Below are 20,932 nucleotides of genomic sequence, written 5' to 3' on the forward strand. Positions count from 1 at the left end.
CTTCTGAGATCTGAGATCCTCATCCCTAAACCATATAATTTATTCTTGCTCTGTGTGTCGTTGCGCTTAAAATTGTGTATAGATTATGCCCCCTTGGTGACACCCTGACATTCTAGAACTATAGAAATAATCAAAGTACTAAAGTACTGGCGGGAGTTGATTTTATCGATTATCATTTATTCAAAATCAACGATATGTGATTTTGCATGACAAGAAGTATCAGTAATCGAAATATTTCTGAGAAATTGTATGGATCCAGGCAAGATTGAACTCTTGTCTTGTTCTACCAAACACTCGGCTGTCTCCGTTTATCTCCGACAAGCAAGAGGGACTCTGTTTTGTCGGATATTAACGGAGACAGCCAAGCGTCTGGTTGAACGAGACTTCATTGAACTCTAGCGTAGGAATACATATGACTCTAAAAAATATCTAAACTGTTTGTACAATTTAAAATCTTACTATTTTCATGGTATTAATAAATAAGTTTTCTTGAAAAACAATGCTTCAGAATACATAGCATCGAATTTATCGATTATTTTCAAGAACTAATTGTTGTCAGCGGTATTGATTTGTGCTTAGGTCCAAACACTGTTTCACTTTCGATTTGCCCTAGTAATTGCATAGGAGAGTTTATTAAAATCAACTCCCAATAAAGTATTTTATCTTATTCATATGTTACAGTAGTGTTTGATCCATGTGGGTAATTCCTAGCCTAATGATGTCACTGCTTTGCTTAGGAGACTTTACAATTGCCCCAAAATAGGCGAATACACATGCATATAACATTTTGTTTATAAATTTTTATGGAATTAAGCAACTTCCAAAATGTTAATGTGCATCAGGAGAGAAACAGCAATCAGGAAATGATTTAAAATTAGCTACTGCACACATGTAAGAATGTATTAAGAAGACTGAATCTTAAGAACCAGGTTAGATGGGGGGGGGGGGGGTGAATGTGGAATATAAACATTTATAATTTGAATCATTTATTGTTATTAATTTTAACTTGTCAATGAATACAAGTTATTGATCCCAAGGTAGAAATACGACCTCTGATCATATCTCAATAGATCATTTGTCAATTATGCAAGGTGTAATGTAATTTTTGTTAAAAAATAACATTTTTTATCAGTTTATAAAAGTTTTTAGACACCCAAATAATATTTTGATTTTAATAGATCATTCGACAATTAAGGAGGGGGGGGGGGGAGAAGAACAGTTTATATTTGAGTTTGTTTGGGGGTGGGGGTTCCAAGTCATATATTTGACAATTGTTTAATGTAATTCAAAATAAGACTAAGCCATACTACAGTCATGAACATGAATATTATAGAACAAAACACAAACTAATACATGTATATATACATAGGAAGTATTACAAAACATAGATGATTGATCTATATCTTGGTTCTTAAATTGAATCATATATCATGTACATATTATATTATTGTTTTTTTTGTTCAAGGCATTTTAGATGGTATGTAGGTCATGATCCCAAGTGCTCTTCCTGAAATTATCAAATATCATAAAAACCATTGAGATCCCCACCTTAATCCAAAGATATTATTCCTCCTTAGGTCTTGGCGCATCAGATCATTATGGCATGTAAGTCATGACCCTTAGGGGTGTCAAAAGGGTGTGGGGTCTAACATTGAACCTTGTAGGAAGAATCGTAGACTCTATTTTAAATGGTAACTTGAAAACGGACAAAGATAATACTATAGGGTTTTCATAATCATATATTGACTGTTACTGGCAAGATATAGGGTTTATTAGATCTGACCCCTGGGGTCATCCCCACCCCCCAGGAATTTGAAATTACCATATATCTCAGAAACTGTTATAATCATGACCCCTAAACCATATATATTCGTGTTTCTGATGTCAAGGGGCATCAAATGTTATGTAGGTCATGGGCCCTGTGGGTGGTCCTGACCCCCTCAAACAGCAAGTCCCTTAATACCTTCAAGACAGTTGAGATCCCCACCCTTAAACCATATATATTCTTGTTCCTTGTGTCAAGGGGCATCAAACGATATGTAGGTCATGGGCCCCGGGGGTGGTCATGACCCCCCTCCAACAGGAAGTACACGAATATCTCGAAAACGGTTGAGATCCCCACCCCTTAACCATATATATTCTTGATCCTTAAAGGGCATCAAAAGATATGTAGGCAATGAGCCTCAGGGTTAAATTTAATTTTTCAAAACCGTAATGCACATCTATGGAACAGTTCCAATCATATCCCAAGATATGATGTGTCTATCCATTAAATCATAAAAGGAGTTCTAGGATCTATGTTTTTTTGAAGTGATAAACGTCAATTTTTTGCTACTTTTTGACTCCCTGGATGAAATTTAAATTTTTAAAACCTTATTGCACATCTATAGAACAGTCCCTATCATATCCCAAGATATGATGTGTCTATCCATTTTATCATAAGAGAAGCTCTTTGATCTATGTTTTTTTTTAGTGATAAACGTCAATTTTCTGCTACTATTTGACTCCCTGGATGAAATTTAAATTTTTAAAACCTTATTGCACATCTATAGGGCAGCCCCAATTATATCTCAAGAGATGACGTAGCTACTTCAAAAGTTGTAAGAGGAGTTCTGGGAATCATTTTTGCAAAAAAACGTCATTTTTTGTTGCCCACCGATCCCCTTAATAAAAAAAAAATTCTGGAACCTGATCACACCTCAATATGACACCCCCAATCATATTCTAGAAGATCATTTGTCTACTGCCAAAAAAAATGACGTTTTTGAAACCAGTTTCTTTTTGTAAAAAAAACGTCATTTTTTAGCCATTAAATGACCCCAGGACAAAATTGAAAATTCCGAAACCTTTTTGCGCATCTATAGGTTACCCTAAAACATATTCCAAAAGATGATTTGTCTACTGTTTAAAAATGTAGGAGGAGTTCGAGGAAGAAGGTTTTTTGTAAAAAAAAAGTCATTTTTTACCAATTATTTGACCCCCAGGACTAACAGAGAATTGTTGAGACCTTTTTACAAAACAACATGATACCCCAAATCAAACTCCAAGAGTTCAGTTTGCTGGTTTATAAGATGTAAGAGCAGTTTGAGAAAGTAAAACGTGACAGACGGACGGACGGAACAGGATAACAACAATATACCCGAACTTTCTTTAGAAAGTGCGGGTATAACTATGATTATTATGAGTTTTATGTAAAAAAAAAAAATGACCTTATTTCTGCAGGAACTCTTATATCTATTGCGTTTATATGGTATATTGTCAAAGAAACTCGAAGAATAATTATCAAATCTTAATGCTAAATTTTCTGCCTGGCAAAACCTCTGTCTACGAGCGCTGTTCGATATACGTGTATTGTAGCACTGTGCGATAACGCTTTGCACTATAAAGTAAACGGTGGTACTCTTGAATAGCTCTATTCAATACTTTTTAAATAGTCTTCAGTTTCGTATTGTTTTAAACTTATAGTCATTTGATATACCTATACCAGTCGTTGACGTCGAAACAATGGTTATGAAACGGATGTAGAATATTGAATAAAATCGAGCTAACATAAACGTTCGGACAAAACTCGGCCATCCAAGTAAATCTTATTAAGGTCTTCCGTTTTCAACGGAAGACCTTATAGTGATTGTAATGTTTTTTCTTTCTTTTTCTTTTTTTTTTTCCCTTTTTTGTCGGCAGAATTTCTCAGAGATGGCTTGATAAATTTCCTTGAAATTTTTAGGAATGATAGAGAATGATAATATCTCGAGGCGATTTTTTCATTTTTCCAAAATTCATTTCCGGTCGTGCGTTTCCTGTCCCGCGTCAAAAAACCTTGTTCCCTGGAGATCTCAGAATCGGCAAGCACTTGGATATCCAATCTTTGTGGGATGATAGACCTATATTTGTAGATGTGTTTAAAGTATTTTGTTTTGTTCGGCGTAACTTCCGGTCGTCACCGAAAGCACTTCAAAAATAATTATTTTTACGCATGAAATTTCTTTTCAATGTGAATAATAAATAAGTATAAATCTTTACATAAGTTATCAATAAGATGTTATATCAACAACAAAATTCTACTTCCGGTGAGATATCTCAATTATCTCAGGTTGCTTTTTTAAAACATATTTTGTAACCACGAGATCTCAGACACTAAAAGTGATCAAAGCACGAAACTTTCACGGATGATAGGCGTTCGATTGAAATGACGACTTCCGGTCGTCACAGGAAGTACACTAAATTTTGATTTTTAAAATTATTTTGTTTACTTATCATGGAAGCAATATTTAAGCTATAGAAATACAAAAGGTCATCTACAAATTGTAAAAAAAAATCTACTTCCGGTGAGACATCTCAAATATCTCAAATAGCCTTATTTTTATAAAAACACAAAGTACTCGCAAGATCTATGAAACTATGAAAGATCAAGACACCAAACTTATATGGATGATGGACATTTGTTTGTACATGTGTTTAACGGGTTTCATTTGATCGTACGTTACTTCCGGTTCTCACTTGAAGCATTCAAGCAGAAGACTTTTTTTACTTTAGATTTTTTTAACATTTTACTCAATCTGAAGAACAGTTACGTTCCGTAGGTAAATGTACTAAAAATATCTACTTTTAATTCCTTAATCACTTCCGTTTGTCCGTTTCCGGTCCCGAGACAAAACTCTTTTCTTAACGAGATATTATAAGTAACAAAAACTTGAACATTCAACCTTTGAGGAAAAGACAAAACAATGTATGAAGATATGTTAACTATAATAATCTGAATGATCCAGCATAACTTCCGGTCGTCACAGAAAGTACTCATAAATTGACACCTAGTCTTTTGTTTTGTTTTACATAGAAATAATTTCTTGGTAATTCCTTTACAGTATATATTGTACATGTATCCATTTTATTTTAAAATAGAAAAAGATTTTTTGGTACCGAATAATACATGAGGAAGGAAGACCTTTTTGTTGCTATAGCAACAAGTGTCTAGTTTTTACTCAATTTACTTTTGAGACAATCGTAGTTAGTTTCTTGCTGGCAAAGAGTCCGGCAAAGATGCACTAAAACACGGTCGACTTGTGACTGTAACAGGCAAGGCAAATATCTCAAAAATAATTAAAAGTGATGGCAGATACGCGGTTGGTGATACTGCCAAAGCTGTTGGCAAATCTCTAATCCGGTGCATTTCATTTTGAAGCATATAATTATTAAAAATACGAAATATATCTGCAAGAAGAATATCGCATATCTTGATAGATGACCAAAAACAGGTACAAGTACAAACCGCTTAGCAATTGCTAAGAATGTTTCCAAAAGAACTATATATGATAAGAGTTAAATTTGGCCCCCATAATTCGCCATTTTTTAAGTGTTTCCGGTACAATAAAATGTTATCTAATTTTTCAGAAGAGTTGATATAAAATATGTTTTTCATCTATTTATTTGATTTATTTGCACTCACTGGCAGTATATGACGTCAGAAGTGACGCCATTTCTATAATTCAATCAAAATCAGCCAAAAATTGACATTTTTCTTATCTATTTACGAATAGGAACTATAGAGCGCATGCTTGAACAAGGAACATTTTTTGTCACTTATTAGTCTTGGCTAGATAAATCTCTGATTAAAATATTTTATTTGTTCAAGAATGCGCTCTATGTTTTCAGAAGGAAAAACAGCTTAAAAACAAGCTGTTTTACGCTAAAAATGCAAAAATGGCGGGAAAAGGTTGTCTTTACAATGTCATATTTCTAAATTGTGGGCACTTGAACCAAAATGAATATTACGCAAACACATCACATACATATCTGTACTAAGAAAACAAAGAATGATAGTAAAATGATGATGTTCATTTTAGGGGGCCATTTTAGGCCCTTATCATTATAGTCCTTTAATCAAAGACAGTTGACAAAGATTGTTATTGGTTATTAAACATGAGTTCAATATTTCAAACCAGTAAGAAAACAATAAAACTAAATTTCATAGCTAATTACATGGGTTGTTCGGAAATTATTGAGACAATTAGTGAAAATTGGTATGAACATAGAAAGAAACTAATAATAAATAAATAAACTAATTAAAAAATAAAAAGAAATGAGCAAATACTTGAGTTTGAGTAATACAACAAAATAATTAATAATTCGTTTACGACAATACAATACATGGTCGGGTTACCCGGCGCAGGCCTAAATTCGGAGTTTCAAAATCTTGCACATCAGCATTGTATGTTTTGGTAGACCTACAATTAATAATAAAGAAATCAAATTATACATGTTCATTTTGCGAATTATCTTAACAATTCTTTTTGCAAGTTTTACGTAGATTAAAGATACTGTGGTTTCATTAATATTCAAGGGAATCAATTTTCGTTGATAAAGTGAAAATCACAGTTTCAAGGATTCGTAAATTCGTGGTCAATGATCCTATCAATACAAAAAGTTAATTGAAATTGTATTTCAATGAACACTTAAATTCGTGGATCAACTTAATAACGAAACCATGAAAATTAGTGTTCATCGAATATTGATAAAACCACAGTATTCTGGTTTATTTTCTGTTAAAATGTCAATGATTTATCTGTTTTCCCAAGAGAGTTATTGTTTTTGTCTCAATCAGTCCCGAACAACCCTTGTAAACACGCTAGAAATCTAAAGTTGCCAAAAGAACCTTAAAACTTTATGTCTGTTCGTAAATATGCACTGTCACCCAGGCCAGGACCGGAAGATAAACCCATCAATTTCGTTACACCCGATTGCACTACTGAAAATCGTGGCCAACGTGTATTGTTCCTTGTACGGTCCCTGGATTTTGTGTATTTATTTATTATTTTATGTGCATATTCTGTTTGAAAATAATGCATTGACCTGGGTTTTTTATGTTAGACAAAAGTGCGTAAAATTTGATAATTTCTTCGAGACTGAGTAACACGGCGAGGCAAGATGTATGTCCACACAGGGAGACCTCTACAGCGAAATCTTTTAAATTGCTTAGAGGCCAGGGGCCCGTTTCATCAATGGTTGTAAGTTTTGGACCTAATTTTAGTCTATTTCCGAGACTTACGCCAAAACTTAGTCCGGCGTAATTTGCGTTTCACTAAGCAGCGTAACTGTGTGTGTAAATAATAGGACTTAATATACGGCGTAAGTCCTTGACAACGCGTTACTGAAAATGCGCAAAAGTTTTCCTATTAATAGTAACAGGACATGTTTTTAATGTTTTGATTTGTAAAAGAGTATGAAGTTATGATATACATGAAATAAAGATTAATTAATCAGATTACCTTTTATTTTTTAAAGAGGCACGTCGATGAAATTGTTTATTACTCCTTGGATTAAATTGATATTTTTTATAAATTAAACATTAGATTAAAATGTTTTAGGAAAAGTTTATATAAAATTTAAACAATCTCTTTGCATAATGAAGGTGGACTGCTTTAAATTAAGATTCTCTCTTTAATAACTTGATTGTATATTTGTTTACCTATATCAATTTAAGACAAATATGTTTTCTTCCAATTACTCAAAAAATAAAGTGACCCATTTGAAAATTTTATTTACACTCCAATAGGAAACTAAATGCGTAAGGATGCACTAAATTGAACACTGAACAAAAAACTGCCGAAACGACTAAGCGGAACATGAACTTTCTGCTGGCTCTTGAAATCTCTCTTTTTCCGATATGAAACAGTTGTGTTGAAAAATAAGGTAAAGGAGAGAGAGAGAGAGAGAGAGAGAGAGAGAGAGAGAGAGAGAGAGAGAGAGAGAGAGAGAGAGAGAGAGAGAGAGAGAGAGAGGAGTACGTATAATAAATAAATAGAAAAAAGTACAGCAAATACACATCTCGTCAGTAATCACTAACTACATGTAGTTTAATTATACATAAATTGTTTTTCCTTCCAATCGGAATTTGAAACGCACAAATCATGTATATTACCGTTTAGCCGAAATTAACTCGAATTAATTTCGTGTCTTTTGAACGTCTGCTTCTTTTTTCTGCGACTGAAAACATGGATGAATTCGAATCTAGCTCTTCTACTAACAAAAAAAGAAAGCCAAATTGAACGGAAGATGAAATGCAGATACTTTCCTCTTCAATTCGAGAGAATGAAGAAATTCTGTTTGGAAAATTTTCTTCGACAGTGACCGCTGAAAAGAAAAAAAGCTGTGTGGGAGAACATTACAAAGCTGTAAGTAGTTAAAATGAGCAGTTTTAAGAGTTGTAAAGGTATTAAATTACTTAACACGCATAAACTTAAAAGGGAAATAATAACGCCTTCGAAAAAAATGTTATTAAGTAAACTTTTCTTTTCAATGCCCCGTCGTCAAATATTCCTGGATCCGCGCTTGCTCACTATGATTATAGACTATTCATTTCTGGTTAGTGGTGAGGGAAAATGTAATTTATTTTTTGTCGAGCAAATCATTTTTATATTACACCCATCATTTACAATTGCAATTGGTCAACTATATTATACTAGTATACGAGAAAAAACGTCTCTGTCGTGAAAAGCAGTAATTTGTTCACCCCCCCCCCCCCCACCGCGCACAAATACCACTTCCAAATTGTTTGGCTTTACATTTTCGTAAAAATAACTTTTATTAATAACTTTCTCATAGAATCAACGCTGCTTTAATAGCTTGCTGTGGAAGGGAAGTGGACGAAGTAAAGAAAAAATGGGAAGACGCACGCACAAATGTAAAGAAGAAGGAAGCGATGCGAAAAAAGCAGTCAACGACAACAGAAGGAGGCCCACCACCCGACGTCTATTTTAAGCCATGGGAACTTGATGTATGAAAACAAATTTGATTTTAATTTTTTGCCTTTTCCTTCTGAATTTAACATGTTAGTTATTTTAATTAATAAATGAACATATTATATTTGTTATAGTTTATTTAATTACAGGTTTTAGCAATGATTCCTGAAGAACTTATTCATGGAATAGAGGGTGGGGTTGGCTCACGAAACAGGTACAGTTATGATCTGATTTATGATTTGGTGCCTTTTAGGAATGCAAAAAAAAAGGATACCAGTATTACGAATTGGGTAACACATACAAATTTTAAAGCATACGTTATTGCTTTTAATCTAGCATCTCTCACAGCCAAGAGTTTGGATCCACAGTTATCATTTGTTGGTTGGTATTATTTTAACAAATGTTATTTAAAGATAATAGTACCCTAGTAGTATTTTCATTTTTTTTTTCATATCAAATATTCAAATTAAATTTAAAGTTCATTGTACTGAATTTTTAACAAAAATTAAATTTTGAAGTCACTGAGGTTGAGCTTCCTAATGAGAACGCCAACGCTGGTGTACCGGAAAATGTTCATGAAGAGAAAAAGAATACTCAAGCAACAATGAAAAGGAGAAGAGCAGGAAAGAAAGGTAGGACACATTTTCATATTTTTTAACGTTTTTTTCTGCAAGAAAATATTTTACATCCGAGATTATTTTTGTTTCGCACAGGTAGAGAGGATTTATACCAACAAGGCTCAGAGATAGATGAACTGATTCAAATGAAAAGATTTAGAGCAAGCATTGAAGAGAGAAGACTCGAGATCGAAGAGATGAAAGCTGGTGCTCTTGAGCGCATAGCTTCTGCGTTGGAAAAAAAGAATAGATTATAAAATTAAAATAATTATTTTCTTATTCAGAAAGAAATGCATTTATTATAGATTTTATATTTACTTTAAACAAGAGTTGGATTTTAATAATTTAACCCGCTATTTTCCGTGTGATTTGATCTCGGGCTGGAATATTCGCAGCGGTGTTCGGTAATGAAAGCAATGTTAACAATACAGAAAATCTATTGATAGTCAAGCTTATGATTTTAGTTAAACAAATTAACTGGTCATTTTTATACTTCTATAAATGCTGCAGCGATGATTAACAACTCGGCAATTGTTACTAAAAAGAAATTCCACGTAAATCTTTATTCGTGCGTGTTCTTTCACAAATTCTGCCATTGTCAGTTTATTCGTGAAGATCGTTTAAAATGATTATATGTTTATCATGAACATCGTTTATCCTTTTCTATCGCGCGTTAATCTGTTCATATCGTGCGTGTATACTGTTCTATCGTGCGTAAATCCTATCCTATCGTGCGTGTATACTATTCTATCGTGCGTTAATCCTATCTTATCGTGCGTGAATCATATCCTATCATTCATCTTGTAAAAAATAACGTTGCGGGTGCTGTATCTATATATGGGATTAAATGCTAATCAGTCCTCCTTTTTAAGCTGTGTAGAATAACGTGGGTGCATTGCTAAATGTTGTGTGCATACAGTCATTGAGATGGCGGCATTTCTTTGATGCCGGCAAAGCGACCCCGTGAACTCTAATGCCGTCGAACTGCAGGGATGCTTCGGTGGCATGTCTTTGATGTCGGCGTTGCGATAAGCGTCTAAAGTTAGAGAGCTGCTGACAGAAAAGAGATCTATATTTGTACTGAAAAAAGCCGCTATTATTTTTTGTTTTTGACAAATAAAATGGAAAACATTCAAATCCATCATTTTAAAGATAAAATCATTAATCAAAACACAAATAAGAGAGATAAAAGATTCGGCACTCAGGGACTGAACCCGGGTCGCCTGGGCACAAGTCCACCACTCTAACGACTGAGCTACGCGGACCCTTGCTTCAGAACTTTGGAGTCCAAAATCTCAAGAATGCGTGGATCGGTTTTAAAACAAATTTCATATTCGTGTGTCTATCAATTAAAAAAAAAATCAAGTCAAAAAAATTAAAGATTAAGATTTTTCATATCCTTCCGTTGACGACTGGAAGTTACGGCGGACGTTCAAATATGCAAAGGGCACTGCGGCCATTCACTTTCTACCTTCTCTGAAATATTGAAAGTCCTATCTTGAATACTTTTTGAGAAAAATCGTGAACAAGCAAAAGCATAAAATCTTTAATATCTCAGTACCGTTGAAAACGGAAGACCTTAATAATCATTTAACCTCAACATAGTATTCCTTGCGTCAGCTATAGAGATTGAGTGCAAACACCAACGGAAACTGCATCGACTTCCAATCTTTATTAAAAAAAAGGGGGGCATGAATGGAGAGTTGCTGTCCGTTGAGTTACATGAAGCTGGGAATAATCTGCGGAAGAAAACAATTATAATTATCCAATAGTTTTTAATTATCATTTTTTCGTTTGTACTTAAAATACTAAATTTATATTTTACTTACCTTGATTGTGCCATCAATTTATCTCTTGGTGTTTCCAAGTAACCCAAGCTGGTGATCCGTTGCGAAGACAAGATGCCTGGCAACATCATGCATGATGTCAGCTAACAAGAAGTCGGGGCAGCCCAAGACATCCAATGTCAATCTACAAAGTGAAAGAGAGATATTAAAAAAATGAAAACACGAAAAAACATACACGTAGAGCAAAAAAAGAAGAAGTACAGTGCATACCAGTTTACCTCAAAATCCAGATTCGATGGCTCTGTAGGTCTGGAGCCAGTTCTGTGCCGATAAACGTAACGCATCCTCACGTATGATGCATTTGAGGCCAGGAACCTCTGATCAGCGACGGTACTCTCCAGGATGTCCTTAGCCTCAAGCCTGTCTGAACACCTGTAGGCATGCTTATGAAAATTTCTTATGATACGTCCTAAGAGATATCTTAGGGTATGTTTGGTAATATCCTTCGCCTGTGAAACAAAAGGAGATATTGAAATATTAACCTTTAGTGGCAAAATATACAATTCATAATTATGAATTATATTGTTCGTAAAACACCATTATACAGTGTACCTTAGAAGACACTTTCTTCAGCGCTAGAAGTTTCTGATCTCCTGGATGGCAATGCAGGGCAAGACCTCTAACAAACCAGTCTTATTTCTACTTATGTAACTGATAAATAACATAAGTATATTGAATTCTAGAGCTAAACCAATTTATGAGTACAGTATACTAAACATAATATTCTGAATCAGATCTAGTCATAATAGACCATAGACAATTTCTTCAAAATACAGTGTTGATAACAATCTAATTAACAATAATAAATATTTTAAAGAAAATGGAAATTAAAGAGAGTTTTTGTATATCTATTAAACAAATGCTTATAAACTATTCTACACAATTTTTTATCATTTCCATTCATCAATCTTCCCCTAAATGATATCATTCTTGTAAAAAAACTTATATAAAGAGGATAACATCCAGTTTCTCTATCCACCATAAAATTTGGAGTACTAGATTTGAGGTTTAAAATATATTTTTAAAAAAACGTAAATGTACACATCTTTGGAATTAAACTTCATGACTTGCAGATCAATATCATTCTACATTTTGAGGTCGCATCATCAAGCTAACACTAATGTGAGGATCACGTGACCTGGTGTACACATTGGATCAATATTTGGCGATTGCCCTGCGCTGTTAAATATTAAAATCCTGAAAGAACACAATACGTATATAACACTGTAGTTAATTCAATTACTATTAGGTAATTAAATAATATTTTCAGAATTGCTTTTGTTGACTGTTTCTGATAGCGGCGCGATCAATTCTGTCAATTACGTCAAGTATAAATAATACACGCCGCCGGTGGAAAAACGTTATGATTGTTCAACTTCTTTTCTTAGCCGGGGTTATCTGTACTTGCTAATCAGTGGTCTTTTAAGCACGAAATGACTCCATCTATTTTATATTTTAGAAATTTTACACAAACGGCCAGCCACACTTTTGTAAATTTTTTAAGTCCTTTATTAAACATGCTCGTTTACCCATAAAATTATTTCAAGATATATTTTAATGGCAGGGTATGTGGTCCAGGCATTGTGATGATAAAGTCATACAAAGTAAGTTTATTAATCAACAAGTGAATTTACAATGAAGGGAAACATTAATATTTTATCGCATTACATTGCGAGTTGATATTTGTTGATTAGAGGTATACGATGGTCCATATATATTAACAAGCATGTTATACAGTCGATTGTAATATAATTAAACGCTCGATTGAGTTAGTTTTATTGATAGTTTGAGTGATTTAATACATATATTATTACGAAACACTGACACACTTTAAAAGATTGAACAAAACCCGATATAAAATGAGTATTTAAAATGCCATGATATCAAATCTCGATGAACTATTTGTTTTTATTTCCTTGTCAATTAAAGCTGAACAACGCTCTTAAATGGGCACCGTCACACGGGTACCTTATATTTAATCCCTTCCATTCCGTTACACTAGATTGCACACCTGAAACTCTTGGCGAACGTGTAGTTTTCCGTATGGGGTATTTTGAATCTCTCTCTCTCTCTCTCTCTCTTGTTTTCTTATTCTGTGTGCATATTATGTCTGCAAATAATACATTGACAAATTTATTTGATGTTAATATTCTCCTGGCTTGAAAAAAGTGCGTAAAATTTGATAATTTCATTGCGATTGAGTAACACGGTGAGGCAAGATGTACAACGGCAACACAGGTGAGACATCTACAGCGAAGTACTTTGAACTTTTTAGAGATATGTGTCTTATATAGGGGCTGTAGGAAAATAATATATGGCGGACAGTGCCTATTTACGAGCGGTAATCAGCTACATGTATATAGTCTATACCAGACCAGCTTGTTGTAATTATTTTCTAAATTTACGACGTGACGAAATTTGCCCAAACTCAAAATTTCAAAATTCGTACCATCTTTATTTAACACAACTCAAACACTTATTTCTTTGCATGAATTACTGATTATTATACGTAAAATCCCCATTCGTTTGTTCCTGGACTTGCTGTGCTGTGCATGCAATATTTTTTTCCCGAAACATATCCAGGTACTTGTGGCAATCTGGAAGCGATTAAATGGGCATTTAAAAACAGAGTTTTTTAACGTCTTTCTTGTTAGTGAATGAATGTTGTTTAGATACCACAGGTTAATATATTACAGTATCAGTGTCCACATATTCTGAATTGCAAACTAAGTAAACCTTGGACAAACTAGGTCAACCTTGGAATGACTGTAATCCAATTGCAATTGCTATTAAAAGGACTGGTCAACGGCATACACTAGTACTATTATCGGAAATGATAGATTACGATGTCGGGCTAAGGCATGGCGAAATATGTAAAAACGTAGTTGCAGCTAGTTGTATATCCATTAAATATGGTATTACTGACATCTTCAAATTTGTGGTACAGGTACTTTTTTAAAGGAGAATCTTTGGTGGTTTTTTTTTTTATGAGGAAAGCACTTAAAACTTATATGCATGATTTAGGTTACAAATTGCTGGCTAGAAAATGAATCCACATCCTAACCACTCCCAGTTACAACCATAATCTCCAATACACGTATAAAAGGGACATGGACGCAGTTTTACAGTTATCTAAAAGAAGGAAATGAATTTTGTCTAAAGCTGGATATTTCTGAATACCAGCCTTTATTCATCAACGGTGGGATTGCTATCAATATACAGAAGCTACAAGTCTTTGTTATGTTAAAAAACGACTCTTTCCAATTTGTTGGTGCATCAAAACTGATATGAAGACATTACTTTTCTTAAAAAAATTGCAAAATTAAAACCGCGAAATTTTTAGATAGAAAAATATATATGAAAAACAATACTTTTACTAGTACGTTTAACATGTAAACACAAAAACAAGTCTTGAGAGCATCTTTAGAAAGTAAAAATGTGAGCTCTTCCTTATAGCTTGAAAGTAAATTTCGGCTGATCAAAACACTCTTATGTTATTGTCATTCAAATTTTAGACAACGGGGCTTTATTTGATCCTTTCAGTTTCGCAGTAAAAATCGTGCCTTGTGTTTATAGTCTTTTTTCATAGAATCTACTAGGTTCTTGTAGTCAAACATAAAATCTAGAGGTTTATTGATTTTAAACTTTTTCACAATTAATTTTTTGATAAAAAGTATTCTAGAAATAAATGTGACAACACAAAAAATGATTTTTTTTTCTGCTGTTGCAACAACTAACATGCTTAGTAGAGATCCCCCAGAAGGATTAATTTTCGATCCGCGCCTAACCTACACATAGTCATGTAGTAACAGCATCAATAGTGAAACAGACTATACTATTTTATGCAGAATGTTCCTTGAAAATGGCTCGATATACTAAGTTTTTATGCAAAACAGACACCCATTATTTAAAAAAAAAAACAACATCGTATTGCACACCACATTGTCAAGCAACAAACATGGCTATGATTTTATTAACGAACCAAATGTTTATATTTTCGACCTGGCACTATACGCGTGGTTGAACACGAACGATGACTCTGTTCTGAATGTCATCGTTCAATTTGAATAACCGCTAGATTGTAAAATATGACATACATCTTAAAAGATTTTCATGTTTTACATATTAAATCAAAGTAAGATATGATATGAAAAACGACCAGTACTTGCGTATATTGAGAATATTATCAGAAAACTTATACTTCCGCTCGAAATTTCACAGGAACTAAACAAATCTCGGTGAAGTCTCGTGAACTTTCATTTGAGCACCTCTTGATTTATTTCTTAGTTAGCAACGATACAGGAATTATTCCGAACACATTTGCATGGATGCAATTTTTTTTTAAAAGAAGAATTAAAAACATTTAAAAAAGAACTATAACGTTTATCTGAGAAACAATAGCAATAAAAAATCAGCTCTATGGAGTCATGAAAAATATCATTACAAAATGAATGTAATGTAGTAGGAAATTCAATTGTTGCAGAGCTATGTGCAATAAAAAGTTGGTATAATAACTTAAAGGTAAATCTCAGCGATCGATTTATTAAATTTCCTGTGATCAATTTCACGTCAACAAAAGCCGCACAATGTCATATTATACTCAAGAAACTTGTAGTCAAAATTATAAAAACTAGGAGCGTAAAATGGCACTTAAAACTTTTAATTTAATACATATTAAATTCTCTGTATTGCCTATCATATTCATGAATGACCTAATATAGCTTGTTTATTAGTATGACCGGTAGAAATACACAAGTCGGTATATCGAATAATTAAATAATAATTTATATACGATCCAAACTTCTAGTTTCTACATGATCTATGCAGCCGGCGTTGAAAATGCAAAGTCCAGTCTCCAACTGATGATCATATGGATAACGACTAATTTGTACAATGTAGGTAAAACATACGTAAATGTATAAATGAATAGAGTTACTCTTGACACATTTGAATAAGCAATTTAAAGGATTAATCAAGATTTATAATAAATTCAATAACAAGTGACATCATTATGTCCGGCGGTGAAGGTTTAATTACAAGTAAAACTAATTAGCACTGTATCAAGAAACATGTCACTCGAAATATTAAATATTTTTCACACGGTGACAAATTGTGACCCACGGAAAATGCTTAAGTCGGTATCCGTTTTATAAGATTTATCAGAAACACCGAGAACTTAATACAGCTAGGTCGGGAGTCGGTGGTACGAGCGCTTTGACCGTCGCTCTCCAACTGCCAAATAATTGAGCATGGTCAACAATTACTTTATGATAACAAAACACAGTTTTAACAATAGAGAATAATAGAATAGTAAATATAAAGAATTACTTAAATTAGCAGATTACTTAGATAAACTGAGTGTCAATTTGCTAGTGACAGGGGGAAAGGTGTCATGTCCAAGGGGAACATTTCACACGGTAATAATAGACTAGATCAATGTCGGGAGACGAATCATCGATATGCAGTGTAAACGTAGCCTAAATACACGTAAGACTTTTTGATACAGATACCCCATTCTTAGATGAGTGTCTGTAAGAATAAAATCAGGATAATACAGGCGTGGATATTTTGTTTTATCAGGAAGTGTTATTAGGTAAGCAAATAGACATTTATATGACTTGACCGGGTTTTTTTCTATCAGTGTGTACAATAGAGGTAGAAATGTAACACTTCCCCAACTATAAAGAAAAATTAATTTGGCAAATTTCATAAGCGTGTGATTAAGAATACTTGCTAAGTGCTGCCAGAATCGTTTGTGGTGTTGTAAATAATAACAACGCATTTTAAATGTTAATTATAGCAATGATAGGATTTGCATTAAATAATGACAATGTTTTATATTATGCGATTGATTTTCAATGGGATTCTAACAGTAGTACATGTACTAATAAGCATGAACTAATTGCCGATCAAACTATACATACAAATTAACCTCGGACTTGTGTCACATTTTTGTAAATTTTAGTTACGGTAAAATAATGTTATATTTTTAACTGGCACGATACCTTGAAGAGCGACTCGAATACGAAGTAGAAATACGATTCCTTAGTGAACAAATTCTCTTGATATTGATATTCAGCATTGTTTTTGATGAAAAATGAACATCAGTGGCGTCGGAAGCAAATTGAAAGTGGTTGGTGGGCTAGACTAATCATCAGAAATATTGACAAGAATTCTCAAAATCATGAAAATCCTAATCCGAGGGGGGGGGGGGGGGGGGGGGGGGTTACCTATAACTCCAATCTTACCTGCCAAATTTTTTTTCTTCAAAATCATGAATTTTCTATTCCGTGTGTGTGTGTGTGTAGGGGGGGGGGGGGGGGCTTGTATACCTATTACTATAACTCCAATCTTACAATCTTACTCGCCAAAAAAAATTCCCAAATCATGAAATTCCTAATCTTTGGGGGGGGGGGGGGTACTATACCCATGACTCCAATTTTCAATTTTTAAGGTAACCTTAGAAACAATTTTACTTGCTGCGAAAAAAAAGTATTTGGGAGGGGGAGGGGGTTGAACCCTCCATGATGCTATATTCCTGATGGTTTGGTCTAACTTTGCAAAAAAGTGGGGGAGGCTAAGCCCCCCACCCCCCACCCGTTCCGACGCCTATCAACATGACAACGAAGATCATAAAACTTAAAGTTGCCTTTACCTATCTGCGTAGCAAGAATACTTTACAGCTTAAACATTTGTTTATTTGGTTTTCTTTTCAGTTTACTTTGAAAAGGTCTGAAATGGCGAAAATCAATGGATCTCGACTGGGCATACTTTCTCTTTTCGTCATCTTAAAGAGTTTCTCTGGAGTGCTAGTTGGTGCTTTAAATTCTCCGATGTGTAAGTGTTTTCTGTTTATTGGGTTATTGTTGTTGTTGGTTTATTTTGTATTCTTCTTTCAGCGCCACGGTGCAGTTTAATGCCCGCTTGGACAGTCATGTAGTTTTTTTTCTTACGAGCTTCCTCCTTCGTTAGTAGCCCATCCTGACAATTATTTTGCCATTGAGAGATTTTATGTTTTACAGAAATTATTCTTAATTGGTTTGAAATAAATGAAGTTCAGTTTGATTGTTTGTTTTAAATCTGTGTTTCAACATATTTGTACGAAATGTATTCATAAACAGTTCTAATATGTGTTTACTTTATTTAGAAAAGAAACGCGGTAACCGCTGTATACCGTCAAAACAAATAAAAAAATATAAAATATATAATGTTCCTGATATGTCGTTCATTATTTTTGTCATTGTTAATTTTTGGCTAATCTGAATTTAACGCCCCGTCCTGTAAAAAACATCTCTTCGAAAGGAAATAATACAGAAAAAAGAAAGTGCAAATTTTTATACATGTATACTAGGAGTTACTATAATGTCATCGTCTCTTTCATTCATTTTTAGACGAATTCGGAGTGGACTGCTTTACTAGACATGAAGGATTAATAAAAAACACTACGATATTCGTGCGATACGACGGAAAACCTGTTGTCAACTCCTCTGTCTGCTAATACTTTGTCTTTGAACTAGCTGAAGACACTAGCGGTAGCCACAAAATGTGTGTCACACCCCTTTACTTCATAGACCCTGATTGCGATGTGCAGTTAGATATCAAATCAAGTTACTCTGGCTCCAGTTTGCATGTGAGTTAATCATTTTATTTGAATACAGTTACATCAACCGAGTTTTATTCCGTATATTTTTTTTTTACTAAAATGTATTTAAATTTATAGCTTTCTAGAAACTAATTTGGCTGATATCTACACGCCCGTTTATCGATTGATCAAAACTTTGATGTCAGACTCAGTGGTTTATAGGAGACGATTTAGCTGTTTCTTTTAGCTAACCCACTATGCATATCAACTGTTACTGTAACAGCAATTTAGTTAAATTATTTGACCATACTTTTCACAAACAATTTTTAAAAGAAAGATGTTAATATTTACAATACACCGCTTTCTATGATGATGAATCGTGGGTTATGAAGGTAGCTATTATTGTAGAAAGAAGTGCGAACGCGGGTTATGTATTTTTTTCTGTAGTATCACCACCTTCATATCCTGCATGAAAGCTTTTGACATTGTTAAAAGAATTTCCCATGTCTCATACATGTAAAATGTCGGGTTTTTTTTTTTTACATTAATTTAGTATTTGTTAATATACTTCATTATGCATCCATTAGATATCTTAATATAAGTTTGAAAAAAAAATGTTAATTAATTGTAAATAATAATGGTACAATGTAATTATCTGAATCATCTAGCCTCGGTAATATGTTAGATGTGTCTTCATGCTTACTGTGGCCAAACAGGTAATCACATTTCCTGATTAATTGTTATTAATTTTACAGACTATTGGCTGTAATACAGAAACCAACGACGACTTTTGTGCTGACGAAAACAAAGATGATCTTTATATATTTTTCAAAAAACATGGCGTAATAGCATCAACTATTGCCAGTTTTTTACTTCAAGTTTACGTCGAAGAAGTGGATCGTATGTTTTTTTTTATTTACATGTACTAGCACTTTCACTTTGAATTTTTTATTGTGTTTTTGATTGAGACAATAATTTCAAATGCGGTTTCATTATCAAAAATATTTTCACCATCATTATGATAATTTCTATCATCATCATCATTATCATCGTCATCGTCGTCGTTGTCACCATCATTTTTACCATCATCATCATCATCACCATCATCATCATCATCATCATCATCATCATCATCATCATCATCATCATCATCATCGTTTTAGATCTATAATTATATGAATTTTCTATCAAATCTTTAATTTCAGATAGCGCCGCACTATGAATAATCATTGGAAGTTTGCTTGGAGCCATTGTTTTCTTTACTGCTTGCGCCTGCGTAATATGCCGTCGCAAATGCAAACGCAAAAAAGCTAGGGGTAGAGTGCTTAACTCTGCTCAACCAAATGCAGGTAAGTACGAATACATACATTTTTATTTTTGCATACATGCAATATGGTAGTTTAAAGATATTTTAAAAGCAATATTTGACTAAAATTTCAGATATATAAATACTTCACTGAGAACTCAAGAATGTTTGTGCTGAGAAAAATAATATAAAAAGTACTTAATTAAAATTGCTACAGATCTAGTTCTATGTTTATAAATATCGACATTGGATGTGTTATCTATTTTTACAAGCTAGTTATAATAAGATTTCCTTTTTATTATAATTTTGTTTTCAAAAATAAAATGCGTATTTTTTTGCATAATTTCCTTCAATTTTAAAAGTAAAGGTTCTATATCCTATAGGTAGCGCAGTGAATCAGACAGCATTCCCATTCGCTTCATACTCTACACGAGCTGGCAACCCAGTGTTTTATATTCTTAGTTTTATTCTGTATGTTCAAAGTTTGATTTACATGTATCTCTCCTGAAGGTACCGCAGAGAATCAGCCCGCATACCCGTACGCTTCATACTCCACACAAGCTGGCGACCCAGTGACCAATCTCTATCCAGTAGGAAACTACCCTACACAGTACTCAACGGGGACTAACCCACAGCCTCAATATCAGCATTCATTTCAACCCCCGCCCCAACCTGCACTCTATGAGGAACCTGAAAAGGTGCCTTCTTCTCCCCCTCTAAGTTATGACCAAGTGAATTAATGATTGGCAACCCGCATAATGTGTGTGCTTGACAACTGAATATCTTATTTACGAATGTTTAACAACTGAATCTCCCAAAATGCAACAAAGTTGTAGTTTGTACCA

At 33.7% G+C, this 20,932-nt stretch overlaps 1 long non-coding RNA gene across 1 annotated transcript; it reads left to right on the top strand.

Annotated features, from left to right (window-relative positions):
- The first annotated feature begins 17,913 nt into the window (after positions 1 to 17,913).
- Positions 17,914 to 20,932, top strand: LOC136275146 (uncharacterized). The gene is made up of 5 exons (XR_010713672.1): positions 17,914 to 18,036; positions 18,591 to 18,829; positions 19,537 to 19,681; positions 19,987 to 20,130; positions 20,598 to 20,932. It is a non-coding gene; the product is annotated as an uncharacterized lncRNA (long non-coding RNA).

This window comes from Magallana gigas, chromosome 4 (genome assembly GCF_963853765.1).
Source record: "Magallana gigas chromosome 4, xbMagGiga1.1, whole genome shotgun sequence".
Lineage (NCBI taxonomy): Eukaryota > Metazoa > Mollusca > Bivalvia > Ostreida > Ostreidae > Magallana > Magallana gigas.